This window comes from Crinia signifera, chromosome 19 (genome assembly GCF_055691185.1).
Source record: "Crinia signifera chromosome 19, ASM5569118v1, whole genome shotgun sequence".
In the NCBI taxonomy this organism is placed as follows: Eukaryota; Metazoa; Chordata; class Amphibia; order Anura; family Myobatrachidae; genus Crinia; species Crinia signifera.
The window spans coordinates 65,419,935-65,439,679 of NC_139226.1; the positions used below are offsets into that span (position 1 = coordinate 65,419,935).

Here is a 19,745-nt window from a genome sequence, read left to right on the forward strand (position 1 = left end):
CCGGTGACTCCCGCGATTCGGGGCCCCACCCCGTGACACCCCCCTCCTGCGATTCGTGGCACCCCGCGACCCCCCCTTCCCACGATTCGCCAACCCCCCGGGCCCCCCCTCCCGCGGTTCACGCTGCCCCCCACGACCCCCCCTACCGCGATTCCCCACCCCTGACCCCCCCTCCTGTCATTGCGGCAACCCCCCGCACCCCGCGACCCACCCTAGCACGATTCACTGCAAACCCCCGCGCCCCCCCTCCCACAATTCGCAGCACCCACACCCCCCCGCGACCCCCCCTCCCGCAATTCACGGCATCCACCCACGACCCCTCCTCCCGTGATTCGCGGACACCCCTCACCTCCTCCCTCCCCCCCACCCCTGCGCGCGATTCACGGCAACCCCAGGATTAAATGGCACATGCAAAACACTGGCACGGCTATGGTCGACAATGAAAAAGGTTGACATGAGTTTTTGAAGATTTATTTTTCTTTTTTTTTATGTTTTCATATTCATTCTCATGTGTCGACATGGACACCGATGAAGTGCCACACTTATGTCAAAATTTACATGTGTTGAACTTTCTGTGTTGATTTTTTCTTGTGGCGATTCGCGGCACCCCCCGCGACCCCCCTCCCGCGATTTGCAGCACACCCCCCGCAATTTGCGGCACCCCCGGGATCCGCGGCCCCACCCCGTGACACCCCCCCTCCTGCGATTGCGGCACCCCGCGACCCCCCCTCCCATGATTCGCGCCAACCCCCCGGGCCCCCCCTCCCGCTGTTCACGGTGCCCCCCACGACCCCCCTACTGCGATTCCCCACCCCTGACCCCCCCTCCTGTCATTGCGGCAACCCCCCGCCCCCGCGACCCACCCTCCCGCGATTCACTGCAACCCCCCGCCCCCCCCTCCCCCCCCTCCCACAATTCGCGGTACCCACACCCCCCCCCCCCGCGACCCCCCCCCCCTCCCGCAATTCACGGCATCCACCCACGGCAGCACCCCTAAGCCCCACTTATACTCACACACCCCTATCACTACCCAGCTTCCTGCTCTCCTGAACCGTAACTTCCACCACTGGGGAGTCGCTGACGCTGTTTTGCCCACATGCCCCTATCATGCCTCATAGCCCAGCCTCCTGCTCTCATGCACCCGAACTCCCACCCAGTAGGAGGAGACACTGACTAAGGGCCACCATCCTGTACTGCCACGCTGGCCCCTCACCCACTGGCAGAAGCTGCACAGTATCTCCCACCCTCCTCTTTAGTCCCCCTTATGCCCACACACCCCTATCACTACCCAGCCTCCTCTTTTCCTGTGTCGTGACCTCCGCCAGTGGGGAGCCACTGACTCAGAAACACCCTACTATACTATTGCACACACACACCTAAACAACACGCACACACAGCCCCCCCCCACACCCACAAATGTCACTGTACCATCCACACTATCAATGTACATCTTACTCTGTAACCGCTTTTTAATTAAACAAAACAATACACACACCCTTCCACATCATATGCTCTCTATTTAACACATTTCACCTATAACTCAAGTTGCAATACAGGCATCTTTCATACAATTCTAACCATCTTTCTCATATGCAAATGTTCACAAATTAAGGGGGCGCAGCCCCTTACGACGGTGTCAAGAGCGCCCGTAGGGCGCGATGAATCACCTAGTGTTCAAATATTCTCTGTAAAGCGCTGCGGAATATGTGTGTGCTATATAAGAAACTGTTAATAAATAAATAAACTCTAAATATTGGCATCGCATTAAATTCTTAATCAGGCCTCGCGCAATATATAACATGAAATTCCAGCCAAGCCTGTCCGATTGCAGAAGCAATCCAAGAGAGTGCTTGTACAACCCGTGCGACTCGCAGGCTCCAATGTGATGCGCTCAGGACCGCCCTTTGCATTGGGCCTGCTGTCATTCACCTGCAATTTGGGCTCTTTTCCTGCGATTAATCACAGCAATGGAAAACAGCCCAAATTGCAGGTGAATTGCATAGTGTATGGGGGCCTTAATGTCTCTTAGAAATTAAATATACAACTTAAATACTCTCTCGAAAAATAGCCGCAGATAGCAAATCTAATCCCAAATTTTTTTTACAGATATATAAATGGGAAACGGTTAAGGAAGGAAAATATTGTCCCACTAAAAACTAAGCAGGGTACCCTGTAAAAAAGAAAATATGAAAATAAAAGTTAAATAGCTGTGTCTGTGTCTTTTATTATAAACACTCTAGTGAGTTGTGTTTTTAGTGTAAAGATAGGTTGGGTCCCTCTGGGCGTACCAAAACTCACGTAGGTTTTTGGTGGTACCCCTCTTATAAAGGTTTCTTTTTGTACTTTCCTGGAGGGGCTCAACTTTTCAATATGTGTGCTTCTTTTAGTATGTGTGAAATGATCACAGAATTTTCATTTGAAAAAAAAAAAAAAAGAAAAAAAGAGTAGTGTCTGAGATCTACAGTATTACTATATTTTTTTTTTTTAAAGAAATAGTGTGAGGGCTGTGCAAATACAGTGGATTTCGACAGCGTACCTCACTTACATAAGTGATAAGGGAAAAACACATGTAAAGGTTTCTTTTTTGCTGAAACGAAAGTGTACCCCTACTCACGGTGTCACGTGGGGTTTTCAAACCCATAAAGGTTTCTTTTCACATGTGTTTCTCACTGATGTGATGTCATAGGTGGCTGTGGAAATGGCGTACCTTACTCACCCATTTTGGTAGGGGGCAAAAGCCTGAAAAGGTATCTTTTCCAAGTATGTCAGGTACTAATCACTGATATCATATGGAACCAGAGAGCCAATTGAGGTAAAAAAAAATTCCATATAGTTTAGTCCATAAAAACACTTTACAACAGTCCCATGGGCAGGTCATGTGGACACATGAAAATAATAAAATCCCCAAAAAATTCAAATCCAAAAATAACGAAACAAAAACAAAAAACTTAAAATGTCGAATATACATACATCCAGGAGTGTGGCTGTTCACTTTCCTCTGGCAGGAATATAGACTATGGCGGATCAAGACTGAAGAACTTCCATGGAGGACCTGGGTGAGTAGGATTTCCTTCCACAGGTCCACCATGGATTTTTTCGGACCGGACACCGGACACCAGACACCGGAGCCAGGGACCCGGGACCCAGGGACCTACCGACGGGATCAAGATAGGTAAGTATCAGTATGTGTGTGTTATGTATGTATTAAAGTTTTATTTTTCTGGTGTGTCAGTGTGTGTTTATTTAACTATTTTTTTAAGTGTGGAACTACAAGACCCAGCGGGCCCTTTAATGCCCCGCAGGCTGGGTTCTCCAAGTCCCAGCTTGCAGGGTAGGCTTGCTGGGACTCATAGTTCCACAGTTAAAAAAATAGTTTATTCTATTTTTTTACACACAATCAGCTCGATGCCCACCGCCCAGGGGCATCGAGGACAGCACCAGGCTTCAGCCTGGTCAGGTAAGTCCTGGAGGGTGGGGGGCCTTTATTTGGGGGTCCCCACTCCCCCAGGGCCCCTGGCCAGGCTGACTGGTCAGAGGGTTAATGCTTTGGCCGAGGGGGACTTGTATAAAAAGTCTCCCCCCGGCTGTGGCATTACCCTGCTGGCTGGTTGAGCCTGGGGCTGGTTATTAAAATACGGGGGACCCCTAGTCATTTTGTCCCCCGTATTTTGGGAACCAGCCCGGACCTGGAGCCTGGGGCTGGTTGTTAAAAATCAGGGAACCCCTATTTGTCGGGTTCCCTGATTTTTTATTACCGGCCCCGCTCTGTCAGCCTGGTGCTGGTTTCAGCTGTGGGGGGGTCCCCACGCCATTTAAAAAAATATATATTTATTTTTCTTTTTTTTTTTACACCTTGCAGCCTGCACGGATCTGACTGATCCGTGCAGACTGCCTACACTAATTCGTATTAGCGGCCGTATATACGGCCAGCTAATACAAATCAATACGCCATCGGAGAGTTAAAAAGCAGTCGTATTTGACTGCTTTGTAAATCCCCCTCCGGAACACGACAAAGCATACGAGGTATGCTATTGTATTAATTCGTATTAAGAATACGAATGCAACTTTTGCATTAGTATTCTTAGTAAATTACCCCCATACTGTTAATATTGAAAGGATTAATAAGGTTTATACCAAATAAGAATGTTTGCAACCAATCAGTGAACAGCATAACTTATATATGTACCTGCAATTGTTTGCTGCGCCATTGACAATATGACTTCTACCAGGACAGCCCTTTTATCCCCAAGGGAGCTGCTGGTGCTGGTCGAAGTTATGGACCAGCGTCTGGGGTCCTTGGGCCCTTATATATCGAATGCTGTGAAGCGCCAGGCATATAATGCGGCCCGGTGCAGGATATTGGCCCGCACGGGCGTCTCGCGGACCATCGCCCAGCTGGAGCGGCGATGGTCTGACCTCAGAAGGCGTCAGCCAGACCTCCTGGGGAGGATCCGACGCTATGTGAGGCGCTGTAAGTAATTTTAAATTGAGTGTGTATATGTGTTTTTTAGCAAATGTTGAAGTGTGTATGTGTATGTATGTGTATGTATGTGTGCATGTATGTGTATGTATGTACAGATGGGGCAGGCCTCTTCTTTGCTGGCGAGTCGCCAGAACGTCACCGCTGGCGATCCGCCAGCAGCCTGGCTCACCATCTGACTGAGATGCGCGTGCGTCTCAATCTCCGTCGGGGGGGGCGACGGGAACCCTGTCCATCTCTGCTTCAGGGAGACGGACAGGGTTGGGGGGGGGTGCGGTGACCCGGGGAAGCGCTGGAACCGCCGTCGGAAGCGGATGCGCGCGACTCTCGTGCGCGCTCGTCCACTTCTCGCTATACAGGTGTCGCTGGCGGGGGATATCGGCTGGCGTGGCCATCGCCATCCTCTGCAAAGATGGGACCAGCCCCATCTGTATGTATGTATGTGTATGTATATGTATGTATGTATGTGTATACTGTATGTGTGTATGTTTTTTTTTTCTATAAATTAAAAAAAAAACAATCATTAACTATAAATTTTGTTTGTTGTTTGAATTAATAACTTTTCTTTTTATATTTTTCATTTCATATTCCACCACCTTCAGTTACACTTCCATCAACATTGACATCAAGCACGCGCCATGGCACGCATCAGGGCAAGAGAAGCTCGCCAACAGGAAGAGGACTGTTGGCTATTTCCCCCTCCCCTGCCCCCATCCACTCCTCTATCCCCATACACTCCTTCTCCAGGAACAATGGGTCCCTTGGTGTAGGTTTGGAGTGTGGCCGTGCATCACCCCTTTAGTGATTGACACACTTTACATCCATTGAAAGATCCTAGAGCAGTGGTGTTAAACTCATGGGGCTCCAGCTGTTGTGGAACTACACTTCCTAGCATGACCTGCAACATACATTTAGATATTGGCTTGTTAATACTTTGGGAGCCCATGCTGGGGCATGCATTTCCACAACAGCTGGAGGCCCATGAGTTTCACACCACTGTCCTATAGTTTGAGAAGGATAAACTGGTAAAGCATCAACAATGTAATGATTCTTACACTGCATAGGTTAGTCCAGATGTTTGAGCTGCTTTCCCCAGCACAAACCTTCCAAATGTGATGCTGCATACATTCAGCAAAGAAGGCGAAGGGCACTTATTTGAAGTCATGTCAGATGTTTGTGTGTGTCAACATCATAGTAGTTTTTAACATCTTCACAGCAGGTCCATCTTCAAGGCTTTTTTAAAATGTGTGTTGCCTTTACAATTCACTGACTGCTTATTAATGATTAAAAAGTGACCAATAATTTGTGTTCAAGTTATAATACACTAAAACATTTTTTTTCCTTCCCAACAGAAATTCTACAGCACCAGGAGGCCTTGGCCCACACTGTAGCAAAATTGAAGGGGGCCTTCGAAAATGTGGCGAGGCTCCTTGGTCGCCTGCACAGTCTAATTTAATTTTTTTTGTTTTCATTTTTGTTCTTTTTGTAAATAAAAGTTTCTGAATAGAATAGTTGTGGTTTTTATAGTAACATGTTAGAGTGTTTCTGAGGGCAGGTTGACATAGGTACATGTACACATGTGTAATGTAACTTATATATGTAATTTAAAGTGAAGGGTAAGGAATGAATGTGTGCATGTGTGGGTTCTAGGTTAAATAACAAATATTGTAAATGCATGAATGTTAGTTGTTGGTGTAAAACATCACACATATCATTTATTAGGGTAGCGAGACATGTCAATAAATAGGAACATATTAATGATTCACATTATTTACAGCATGCACACAAACCCCCAAATCAATTAAAAAATGAAACATTGGGGGACACATAGATAGTGAGTAAAGTGCCACATTAGAACAAAAGAAATATACATGTAATGAGGGTTCAATTGTATATTAATTAAGGGAGACAAATGAGGTAATATAAATAAATCAATCAATAAAACTTAGCATAATTTGGTAATTGTTAAAAGGTAACTTCAAAGGGAATAATTGCTGGACCATATATGTGTACGCCACCGTGATCAAACATACGCTTCCTCCTATGGAGAATTGAGAAACACGCTTAGTTTCTGTCCGAAAAAGATGAGATCCGTCCAAGCACGGTAGCGTACGCTCATATACACACCACTCCCTTTTGCTGGCTTTTCCCACCGACCATGTGTGGATGTTCTGTGGACGGACTCACGCTTACTTGAAGAGTGAGCGATCCGTTCGAACGGTCCGTCCACACACGTGGCCGCCCGATCCAACCTGAATAAGGGCCATAGTGAGTAAAATTGCCATATTTGCGGACGACACGAAATTGAGTAAGGAAATTAACTTAGGAGAGGACGTTGATACACTACAACGTGACTTAATTAAACTGGAAAGGTGGGTGAAGAGGTGGAAAATGCAGCTTAGCATTGATAAATGTCAAATAATTTTTTATGGCAACAAAAATATACAAACTACTTATAGGCTAAATGGAGTTATAATAGGGAATTCTGCTGTAGAGAAGGACTTGGGGTCATCATAGATGAAAAATTGGGCAATAGTGCACACTGCTCAAGTGCAGCAGCAAAAGCAAACAGGACACTGGCATGCATTAAAAGGGGAATAGATTCAAGGGATGCCAATGTGACAGTGCCACTTTACAAGGCATTGGTGAGACCACACTTGGAATACTGTTTTCATTTCTGGGCAATGCACCTCAAAAAGGACATAAATGAATTGGATCAGGTACAGAGAAGGGCGACTAAGCTAGTACAACTTCTCGGATCACTAGAATACAAAGATAGGTTAACCAGGCTGAATATGGTTTCACAGGAGAAACGGAGGTTGAGAGGTGATATTATTAAGTTCAAATACAGGATTGGGAATCATATGGAACTGGAAGATGATTTGTTCACAAATACCCCTTTCACATCGCACTTTTAAAATGGTATATTGACTTTTTTTTCCATTTTAAAACGTTTAAGGCTGCAATGTGAAAGTGCCAGAGTTGATTTACCGGTTAAAGTTAACCGGTATTTCAACACGGTTAAAAAGCAGAGTCCTACACGTTTTAAAGCCGTTTTTTTGGCAGTTTGAACAGCTCTATTTCAATGGCTTGAAACGTTTCCCTTGGTGGTTAAAAGGGTTGAATGTTTGAATGGTATTAAATGATTTTTAAAACGGTTTTCACCTGCAATGTGAAAGGTCTCAAGGCTCAGACCCGTTTTAAAGTCCCATTTAAGAATACTGTGTCATTACCCATTTCTGCAATGTGAAAGCAGTATAACAGGTCTATACTTAGGACACGCGGGCATGTACTGAGGCTCAAGGAAATTTTTTTTTTTTTTAATTTTTAGGTTTATACAGTACATCTCTGATGACTTAACCTGGTCTCTAAATTGCACCTCTATGATCAAGAAGGCCCAACAACGCCTCTTCTTAAGAAGACTTAAGGCTGTGTGCTTAGAGACAAATACGTTAATTAGATTTTAGAGAGTTTTTTAACATATGGGATTGTAGTATGGTTTGGATCGGGTGGTAAAAACTGCTAGTAAAATTATTGGGGTGTCTTTGCCACGCACCCAAGAATTATATAAAAATAGAGTGTTAAAGAAAGCTAACTGTATTCTAGCAGACCCAAGTCATCCAAATGATGAGGTTTTTGATATTTTGGCATTGAAAAAACGGTTCTGTAGTGTCCCAGCACAAACAAAACGCATGCTAAACAGTTTTTTTTCCAACTGGTGTTCGTATGCTAAATAACAAACACTGAACTGGGAATTGTCTTTGTTGCTTTTATTTTGTGCAAGTACTTGTAAGTAATCTTCGTTGTGCATTGTTGTAGTGCATGGGTCTTCAAACTGTGGCCCTCCAGGTGTTGTGCAACTACATGTTCCAACATGCATTGCCACATTTTTTCCTATAAGAGCATGCCAAAACTGTCAAGGCATGCTGGGACATGTAGTTCCACAACATCTGGACGGCCACAGTTTGAAGACCCATGTTGTAGTGTATTGTTAATGAAAATAAAGTATTCTTCTTCTGTGTTACAGTATTTGTGTCAAACACCTTTTTTATGCACAAAATGTATAATATAAGTTGACATACTACACATAGATGTACAATTGTCTGTAACTGCTTCAGCACTCCGTGTACAGATATAACACACAAGATAACCTACATAGTTTTCATTTCATACATTCAGGCACATAATTATTTACATATGTTAGTCAAAAAAATTTGACTAACATATGTAAAAAACGGTGGTGTCTAATATAGTACATGTGTACAATATAATGATTATCACACAAGGGGTTAAATATAAAAGAATGTTTCTAGCACAAAAGGAAAAGATGTGACATTCGCAGCAAGGGAGGTTTTCACCTTTTGCACAAAGCCTTATTAGCTGGAACAGCAGCTCTGCCATAGACTTTTTGATGCTGGTTAGCGCTGTTCTATGTTTAAAGGTGTCAGTAACAGCATGCCATTTTCTCATTGTCCCTGGATTTCTCACTAATAAAAGGATATGTTTCTCATCTTCCTTCCTTGCCTTCATGTGTAGGGAATGATGGTAGATGGAGACAGAGCATTGTTCTCTTCACCACTTTGTAAGTTAATGGTGCTTGTTACATAAAGATCTAGTGTATCTCAAAATTGTGAGCAGTAGGCAGCATTTTTGTCCCTATTTCTGTGTATGATTATTATTTGCAACTCACTACCTAATTGTACTCTGCCTTGGAAACGTCCTGAGTCTGTCTATCACAATTTACGGATGACTCTCAGGCCCTTATTCTGGTTGGTGCGGTAATATCCTCGTGCTTTCGTGCCGCCGATGTTTTGTGTCTGCGCATGTGCAGAGGCGTCTCTGCGCATGTGCGAGCGGGGCGTACGGCCAAATCCCGCATGAAATGTGAACACTCCGAACAGGGGATGGAGAGGGGCGTGAAGGGCTATTTGGGCTCATTACCATATGCACACGCCCCGCGTTTCATGGGCGTTCCCATGCAAACGCTGGGTGTACGTATGGTAATGCGGCCGTGACGCACGTGTAGGGGGCGGACATATGACATCGCCGGATGTCAGCTGCCCGCCCAGATCCCTGCTTTTGCACTGAAAAATGTCCGTGTGGTCTGAGGTTGCGGGAGCTGGTGGAGCACTCGGTCCTGCATTCGATGGTCCGCGACCATCGAATGATGGGGGAGGTTCCCAGAAATGGAGGAGGCGTATTCCATGAAAAATACACGTGCGGTCCGTTCGGCCAGCTTCTTACCGCATACGGACGGAGTTGGCGATCCGTATGGAAGGCGGGGTTTCGCACGCACGGTCCTGGCCGCATATTCGGATCCGGCCGCACCGTTCAGAATAAGGCCCTCAGAGAGGTATCATTGTTGAATTTGGAAATTGGCAGGTGTTGAACCTCTGACCCCAACTCCGTATTTCACCTGAGGTTCTGGAAAGTCATCATAAATTTAGTGAGAGCAGTAAGCTAAAGATTTGCCTAGGTAGCTATTTATTACAATCTTAAATTGCTAAATAGCACAAAAGCAAAACAAATTGTCAAACAGATAAATAAATACAATGTAACACACTTGGATACATAAAGGTAAAATAAAGGGGCATGCAAAAGGGGCGATTTCGGCCCCTTTTCTAAGCGATCTGACCAAAATGCCCCTCTTAGCACGATCGCTCAGCACACATCGCGGTGTGCATTGCAGGTGCGAGATGTGCTGAACAATCATGGTAAAGCATGTCGCACAGCCAAAAAGCCAGATCGCCACATCTGTATGCCCCTTAAGACACTAATGTAAAAGGGCAATATTTGCAGTATCCTGATACCACATATCGCATGTCGGACCCGCATAATTGCGGGTTGGTGATGTGTCGACCCGTGTTGAGGTGCACTAAAGCTTATAACCAGTGTCGACCAATCCAGCAATTTGACTCAGGTTATAAGAAGGGTTAAACCCGGATCGACATCTGTATAATGGATGACCCAGGTTTAATATGAAAGCGCCAGACCCAGGTTGGTGCAGGTCCGCCATCAGAAAATACGAATAGGAAAAATCGTGATTCCTAATTTACTAACCGTAATTATCGGCAATTACGGCCGTAACCAGCACCAGGTTGAAAGAGCCGGGGCTGGTTTTAAAAAATCAGGAGACCATTGAGATAGGGCTTCACAGTGTTTTTTAAAACCAGCCCCAGGGCTGGGGCTGGTTTCCAAAATATGGGGGACAAAATGATTAGGGGTCCCCCGTATTTTAAGAACCAGGCCCAAGCAGCCAGCAAGGTAATGCCACAGCCGGGAGGAGACTTTTTATACAAGCCAAAGCATTCAGCCCTCTGAGTGGTCAGCCTGGCCTGGGGGAGTGGGGACCCCCCCCCCAATAAAGGGGCCCCCCTTCAGGATTTACCTGGCCAGGCTGCCCTGGAGCGATGGCCACCGGGCTGATAAAGTGTAAAAGATAGAATTAACCATTGTCTAATACTGTGGAACTATGAGTCCCAGCAACTTGGAATAGCGCTATTGGGTGGTTTGCGGCCTAGCGGCTCCTGATTGGCTGCAAGGCGCCGCAAGCCGGACAATAGCACTATTCAGGGAGCGATGCTGCACGATGTAAACAAAGACATTGTGCGTCTCCTGCTCAGTCCGGCTTGGTTCTCGTTCTCGGTTTGGCTTTTTGTCAAGTCCCACTGGACCCTACATGGAATGAAGCAGGGACAAACGCAGGATTTTCAGAAGGAGGTTTCCAGACCAAAGCACGGACATGGACACTTATGTGACCCAGTATATGCCGGGTCAGTTAAAGTATTATAGATAGATCAAATGTATATAAATAATAATAATAATAATAATAATAATAAATAATAATAATAATAAAAAATACATATATATATATATATATATATATATATATATACATACAGGGGTGTCAACAGCAGTGTAGACCCCTGGGCATAGCAATGTATTGGGGCCCCTCCAGCGGTAGGGGTGGGGGGTGCTATGAGCGGAAGCTTTATTGTTCCGCGGGTGGTAGGGGGTATTATATCAACCGCTCAGCACGTAGGGCCTGGATCAGTAATTTCCACTAATTTACCTTTACTGCACAGATGGTGGAAGAAGGGGGCATTGGGCTGAATGAAGGGGTCCTGATACATAACTTCCAGGGTGGTAGAGGATGTTTAATACGCAGAGGAGAGGTGTATAGTGGAGTGGGCTTATTCATAATGTTCTGGTGGGAGGGCAGCTTGCTTGACTGCAGATATCTCCAGTTCCCGGAAATAGATTTCTTAGATTTTAATGGAATTAAAAACTAGAGAATCCCACCTACCAAATGGTATTGGGGACTAGTAGATCAGTGTTCAGGAGGCTGAGCAATCTGCCAATGAGTATATAAAACTACATACCAGGTGTGTGGAGCTAGACCAGTAACCAGCTGCTTGAAGGCTGATATCTCTGGTTATGGGAACAGTAGAAACAAGCTACTAAAGTCCATCAAAGGGGGAGAGTCCCACCTTTTGAAATATACCCTCAGAAAAACCCGAAATCAGACAGAAACTGAAATATCTGACTGGGGAGAGCAATTTACAGGCTTGGGTGGGGACCACTGCTTTGAAGTCAGATATCTCCGGTTCCCAAGGGCCGATTTTTTAAATTATTGTACCCATGGAAAGAGGGGACTCTCAGCTTTTAGCCTAGGGCCCTTTGACTCCTGGGGGGTTTCTGAGTACTCAGAAACCCCCCCCCCCCCTGCGTGCTCTACTGTGAAGAGGACGTGACCTACGCCAGAGGAGACTTGTAAGTATAATTTGCTTCCACAGGTACCCCATGGATTTTGTTGGACTCGAGACCCGGACCCCTGGACACCGGAGCCGGACCCCTGGACACCAGACCCGGACCCGGGGACCTACCTACGGGCTCAAGATAGGTAAGTATCAGTATGTGTCCCTATATCCCTATAGATTGTAAGCTTGCAGCAGGGCCCTCCTACCTCCAAGTCTGTATGTTGTTACCCAGTTTGTTTTATCACTGTCTACTATTGTAAAGCGCAACGGAATCTGCTGCGCTATATAAGAACCTGTAAATAAATAAATAAATAAATAAATGTGTGGGCTTTGGATGTAATAAAGCCTTATTTTTCATGTGTGTCAGTGTGTGTTTATTTTACTATTTCTATTACTGTGGAACTACAAGTGCCAGCAGGCCCTTTAATGCCCCGCATGCTGGTTCTCCAAGTACCAGCATGCGGGGGAGGCTTGCTGGGACTCATAGTTTCACAGTATTAGAAAATGGTTTATTCTATCTTTTACACTTTATCAGCCCAGTTGCCACCGCTCCAAGGCCACCGGGGACAGCACCAGGCTTCAGCCTGGCCAGATAAGTCCTTGAGGGGGGACCCCTTTATTGGGGGAGTCCCCACTCCCCCAGTTAGGCCTGGGGCAGGTTCTTAAAATACAGGGGATCCCTAGTCATTTTTTCCCCTATATTTTGGGAACCAGCCCCAGCCCAGGGACCTGGGGCTGGTTTTAAAAAATACAATAATAAAATAAAAGCCCTATCTCAGTGGTTTCCTGATTTTTTAAAACCAGCCCTGGCTCTTTCAGCCTGGTGCTGGTTATGCCCGTGGGGGGGGGACCCCACAACGTTTTTTTTTTTTATGTATTTATTTATTTTTCTATCTTTTTTTTACACACTGCAGCCTGCACGGATCTGACTGATCCTTGCAGGCTGCCTATACAAATTTGTATTAGCGGCCGTATATACAAGGCAGTCATATTACAAGGCAGTCGTATTTCACTGCTTTGTAAATTCCCCTCCGGAACACGAATTTGCATACGGCTGAAACAGTATATAGTATAAGAATACTAATACAAAAAATCGTATTTGTATTCTTTGTAAATTTCCCCCACTGTATTTAACCTGTCACTGTCATCAGATACTGAACCTTCAGCTACTTAAAGAGTTTGAATAATAGACTCATTGATATGGTCAACACACATACAATGAGAAAGAAATATAAACATATGACCAAATATATAGGATGTCATAGATTTATTTCTTCATGTGTAGTATAAATACTCGGCACTGATAGCATCTAAGTACACACATTTTTGAAACAATACTATAATTTAAGACTACAATCTGGGTGGTAGGGATACAGAATACCAAGACGTTGCTACTGATATACCCTGACATCACTGTCATTATTCCAACCAATTCCTTGGAGAATGCGGACTGCAACCATTATCTGGGATATAGACGTGATATCCTTCCATAGTCAGTTCCTCAGTCTTTAAAACAGTTGTGGTATCTTGCTATGATAAAACAACTATTAAACAACTGCATTAACAGCTGACTACAGTTATATAACTCCCATAAATAAAACGTTTATCCTAACCCCTTCCTACAATAAATAAGTTAAGAATGGTGTCACTGTCAATAGAAAAGTATATATGTAAAGTGTGATATGATAGCTTGTTATTCAGGTGTATATCTTCACATACTGCATGAACCCAGATAAATGTACATTATATAGAAATAATCCCTCTCCTTGGGTAAGGTATTCCCTCAAAATGTTTATGGATTTAATCCAAAACATCTGGATATTTAAATCCTTTGACATTCATGAGACTGCAGGACTGATTATAGCAGTTACAATTTTTATATATAAATTTGAGACCTATATTTATTTATTCATTATTATTACCAGTTATTTATATAGCGCACACATATTCCGCAGCACTTTACGGAGAATATTTAAACATACATATTAGTCTCTGCCCCAGTGGAGTTTACAATCTATATTCTCTACCACATGTACAGACACACACATTCATTCTAGGGTTAATTTTGTTGGGAGCTAATTAACTACCATATATTTTTGGACTGGCACACTACTACAATATCTACTTACTGTGCAGGGAACTGGCTCACTCCTACAATACAGATATACATTATAAGGGACTGGCACACTCCTACATAACGGCATGCAGTATACAGGTTTGGCACATTCTTATACAGTATTAATGGTATTTACTATAAGGTATTGGCACACTCCTACATTATCAACTTTCAGTATAAGAGACAGCTATACTCCTACACTACCAACATTTACTATAAGGGACTACCGCACTCCTAAACTACCAACATCACTATACAGTAGGTGCATTGCACACTCAAGGGCGTAGCTGAGAGGCACCCACCTTCAAGTTACATGTGTCAGGGCTGTGACTAGGGGGGAGCTAGGGGGTCATGATTTAGACCCAAAACTAAAATATGTATTTCTTTTATTTATTTACAGTTTCTTATATAGTGCAGCAGATTCCATTGTGCTTTACAATAGACTTGGAGATAGGAGAGCCCTGCTGCAAGCTTACAATCTATAGGGATATAGGAGGGAAACACAAGGACATTCACCAGTAATAGCATAGCAGTCCCACCAAGTTACAAGTCCAGAATGGAAGCTAAATAATACATAAGTGCCTCAGAGGGTTATGCGTGTAGAACTTAAATATTATAGGCTTGCCTGAAGAGGTGCGTTTTCAGGGAACGCTTAAAAGTTTGGAGGCTAGTGGAGAGTCTTATTGTGCTTGGAAGGGCATTCCATAGGATGGGAGCAGCCCGATGAAAATCCTGTAATAGTGAATGGGAGCTAGTGATCAGTGCCAGTGCAGAAGAGAGACACAGATCTTGTGCAGAGCGGAGTGGTCGAGATGGCAGATATTTTGTGATAAGTAAAGAGATATAAGCTGGTGCAGTATGGTTAATAGGTTTATATGTGACTAGAAGTGTTTTATATTGAATATGGTAAGATACAGGCAACAAATGGAGGGACTGGCAGAGTGGATCATCAGATGATGAGCATCTTGCAAGGAAAATCAGCCTAGCAGCTGCATTTAAAATGGATTGCAGTGGTGAGAGTCTGTTCTTGGGAAGACCAGTTAGGAGACTATTGCAATAATCAACGCGGGATATAATGAGTGCATGGAGAGATTTAGTAGTGTCTTGTGTGAGATACAGTCATATTTTGGATATGTTTTTTAGATGCATATAACATGATTTGGAGACAGATTGAATGTGGGGAAGAAAGGACAGTTCAGAGTCGAGGATGACCCCTAAGCAACGAGCTTGTGGAGTAGGGTAGATTGTTGAGTTGTCAACAGCAATGGAGATATCAGGATGGTAACTGTTCTTGGTTGGAAGGGAATATAAGTAATTCAATTTTGGAAATAATGAGTTTGAGTTGGCGAGAAGAAATCCAAGATGAGATGGCAGAGAGACATTCACAGACTCGGCCCAAAACCACTTGGGGCCAACTCTGGGGTTGATAGATAGATTTGAGTATCATCCGCATATAAGTGGTACTGAAATCCGAAAGAGCTGATTAGTTTGCCAAGAGAGGAAGTATAGATTGAGAAAAGCAGAGGACCTAAGACTGAGCCTTGCGGCACTCCGACTGACAGAGGTAATGAAGAGGAAGTAGAGTCAGAGAAGCGAACACTGAAAGAGCGATCAGATAGGTAAGATGTGAACCAGGAAAAGGCTGTATCATTAAGAGCTAGGGAGTGTAGTGGTTGTAAGAGAAGAGTGTGATCCACAGTGTCAAACGCAGCAGAAAGATCTAGAAGAATAAGTAGTGAGTAATGGCCTTTCGACTTAGCAGTTACCAGATCATTCACCACTTTAGTCAGTGCTGTCTCAGTGCAGTGTTGAGAGCAAAATCCTGACTGAAGCGGGTCTAATAGGGTGTGAGAGTTAAGAAAGTTTGTGAGGCAAGAGTAGACAAGTCTCTCCAGTAGCTTGGAGAGGCATGGGAGCTGAGAGATAGGACGACAGTTAGAGAGAGAGAGTTAGGGTCAAAATTGTGTTTTATCAGAATGGGAGTAATCACTGCATGTTTGAGCAGAGAAGGAAAAGTACCAGTAGCAAGAGAGAGATTGCAGATTTTAGTTAAGGTTGGAATAAGCACATGATATAGATTTTTAATGACTTGTGCAAGTATAGGATCAAGAGGAGAGGTAGTAGAGTAGGAGGATAAGAAGAGTGTGGATACTTCCTTTTCATTTGTAGACTCAAATGAAGAAAAAGTGCCAGAGGGTTCAGGTGGGGAAGAAAGAGGGTTAGAGGTTGTGGAAGAGCATACCATTTCATCTCAAATGTTATCAATCTTGTCCTTAAAGTAGGAGGCAAGTTCTTGTGCATTGATGGTAGCCGGTGGAGGAGGAGGGGGAGGGTACAGAAGAGACTTAAATGTGTTAAAAAGTTGCTTAGGGTTGGTGGCATGAGAAGAGATGAGAGATTGGTAGTATGTTTGTTTGGCAGTGTCCAAAGCATTGCAGTAGGAGTGGAAGCTAGTCTTATATGTGAGGAAATCAGTCATATTACGAGATTTACGCCATTGGCGTTCTACTTTACGTGATTTCGTAGTTGTCTTGTTGTTTTTGAGTGCCACGGTTGGCATCTAAGCCTACATGGGGTGTAATGGGTAGCTGGAGCCACATCATCAAGGGCTGTTTCAAGACTCTAGTAGAGATGGGAAACAGCAGAGTCAGGAGAGGTAATTGTAGAAATTTGTGAGAGCTGTTGTTGCAGGGAGGTGGAAAGTTGTGGAAAATTAATAGCATTAGTATTTCTGCGGGATATAGTAGGCTTGCATGATTTCAGTGTCAGTGAGCTTGGGGTAATGGAGGAGAGCGAGAGGGTAATGAGATTGTGATCAGAGAAAGGGAAGGTAGTGTTGGTAAAATCAGAGACTGAGCACAGCCTGGTGAAAACAAGGTCAAGGCAGTGGCCTCTTCATAAGTAGAGGCGTCGGACCACTGGGAGAGACAAGAGAGAGGAGGTTGGAGAGAGGAGTTTGGAAGCATGCAAAGATGGTGGACTGTCAATAGCAATATTGAAGTCACGCATGATTATAGTGGAGATGTCAGAGGATAAGAAATGGGGGAGCCAGGCAGAGAAATCTTCTGGAAATTCAGTTTTGGGAAGCCAAGGTGGGCGATATATAGCAGTAACACGCAGACAGAAGGGGAAAAAACCCTAATAGAGTGAACTTCAAATGATGTAAATGTGAATGAAGGAACTGGTGGTAGAACTGATTATGTGAAGGATTGTGACAGTAATATACCAACCCCACCTCCTTTACAGTTACCAGCCAACACTTTTCTGTAATGGCCATCAGGTTGAATTTGTGAGAGATGAAGAGGTCATGGATGGATGTTAATTTATTGCAAACAGCATGCATTCAATAAGGCACATTTAAGTTGTTTGGTGTGTGGTGGGAGGCATGTGATATTTATGAGGTTAGCTGAATTTCTAGGCTTAGAACCAATTCAATCTGAGTGGGACAGGTCGTTGGGGCCTGGGTTTGGTGATATGTCACCAGCTAATAAGATTAGAAAGGAGAGATAGATATACAGATGGAGCCGGCCTTGTCTTTGCAGGGGATGGAGGCAGAATCGCCAGCCGCCATCCCCCGCCAGCTGCCATCTGCTCTGCGAAAGGGGACGTTCGCGCACGAGATGCACGCGCTTCCCCTTCCAACGGCGCTCCCCCCGGTCCCCGCCGGCTTGTCGGCGGTCACCCGGGGTCCCCACCGCCTCCCCGCACCCCCCCCCCCTTACCCTGTCCATCTCCCTGAAGCGGAGACGGACAGGTTCCCGTCGTCCCGCCGCCCAGAAACTGAGACACCCGTCAGTCAGATGGAGTGCCGGGCTGCTGGTGGATCGCCAGCGGAGACAGTCTGGCGATTCGCCAGCAAGAGGGAGCCCGGCTCCACCTGTAGGTGGATGTGTGTGTTTTTTTGTATTGGTGGTGGGATGTGGATGTGAAAGTACAAGTAGAGAAGTAAGTAAAGAGCTCATGAGAGTTTAGAAGAGGGGAGTAAATAATGGAAGAGGCAATGTACACTGAGCGGTGAGTGTCAGGGAGATTATAGGATGGTTGAACTTTGGTTAGTATTCCATGTAATGAAATGAGAAGTAGCAGTTTGGTGAGCATGATGTGATTGTGTGTATGTTTGAGACATGGTTATGTAGAGTGAATATGTATAGTAATAATGTGTAATAAGTATTGCATAGAATCTATTCACATCTCAGGGGAAATTTAATAGGATGAGAGATTCAGAAAGTGAGAGATTTGGTAAGAAATCTCCAGGTTTTTTTTAAAGTGGCAATCATTCACACTGCAAAACCAGTTTGATTTTGAAGTGTAAATAATTGCCGCTTTAAAAAACTGGATATTTCCCATCAAATCTTTCACTTTCTGAATCTCTCATCCTATTAAATTTCATCCACCTACTGTACTTTATCCACAACTACAGATTTTCAGAAAACTGAAATGTTCACAGTAAACCAAATCAAGTGAGACCCATAAAGCCACACAGGCAAGATTCAGTACACATGTTGGGGTAAATTGACTAAGATGGGAGTTCTAATAAAGATGGTATGTTACACATAGAAACCAGATTATATATGGTATCTTTTAGAAGGTGCCTAATAAATAATAATAAGAATCTGATTGGTTGCTGTTGGCAACATTCCATATTCAATAGAACTCCCATCTTAGCAAATTTACCCCATTACATCTGCCCCACCTGCAGTGCAATATGGTTTTGCCCAAATTAGTTATTTTTTGCCTTACTGTAACAAACCTGAATCAGGTCCAATATGGTAGATACATATAAAAAGAAATCCCACTGCTGTTCCTCAGTGCATTAAAGGCACTTATTGGATACAATAATCATAATATGGACTTATATAGCAGTTTCTCATATACACACTGAGAGACATGAATCTCCCATAATAAAATGGCTGTGGTTTCCACTTAATCCTACCTCCAGGGAAGTCTTTGTGAGTCCTGCAGGTCAAATGTGGGGTGCAATCAGATGTTCATGGCAGCCTTCTGCTGGCCATACTACCCCATCCTCCCTCATAAATTGTATTAGTCAATCAAACAATTGAATTACTTTAACTAACTAATCAATCCTTCTATTACAGCAACTGGGGATAGAAAAGGCCATAAAAGAATTTAAAAAAATCTATATTGTTCCCATTGATTACATTTTTAGAATCCAAAATTAAATTAAATTATCTAATCAATCCTTGATTTACAGCAGCTGGGGAGAGAAAATGCCATAAAACAATAAAATAATTTTCAGAACTGTCCCCAATACACCTATTGATTAAAGTTTAAATTAGTTAGTTATAATTAATGGAGATCCAAATGTAAGGGTGGTTTGTCAAATTAGTAGTAGTAGTAGTAGTAGTAGTAGTAGTAGTAGTAGTAGTAG

At 44.1% G+C, this 19,745-nt stretch overlaps 1 protein-coding gene across 1 annotated transcript in view; it reads right to left on the reverse strand.

Annotated features, from left to right (window-relative positions):
• Nucleotides 1–19,745, reverse strand: part of SLC17A7 (solute carrier family 17 member 7) — a 164,844-nt gene that overhangs the window by 71,181 nt on the left and 73,918 nt on the right. The window lies entirely within an intron of this gene.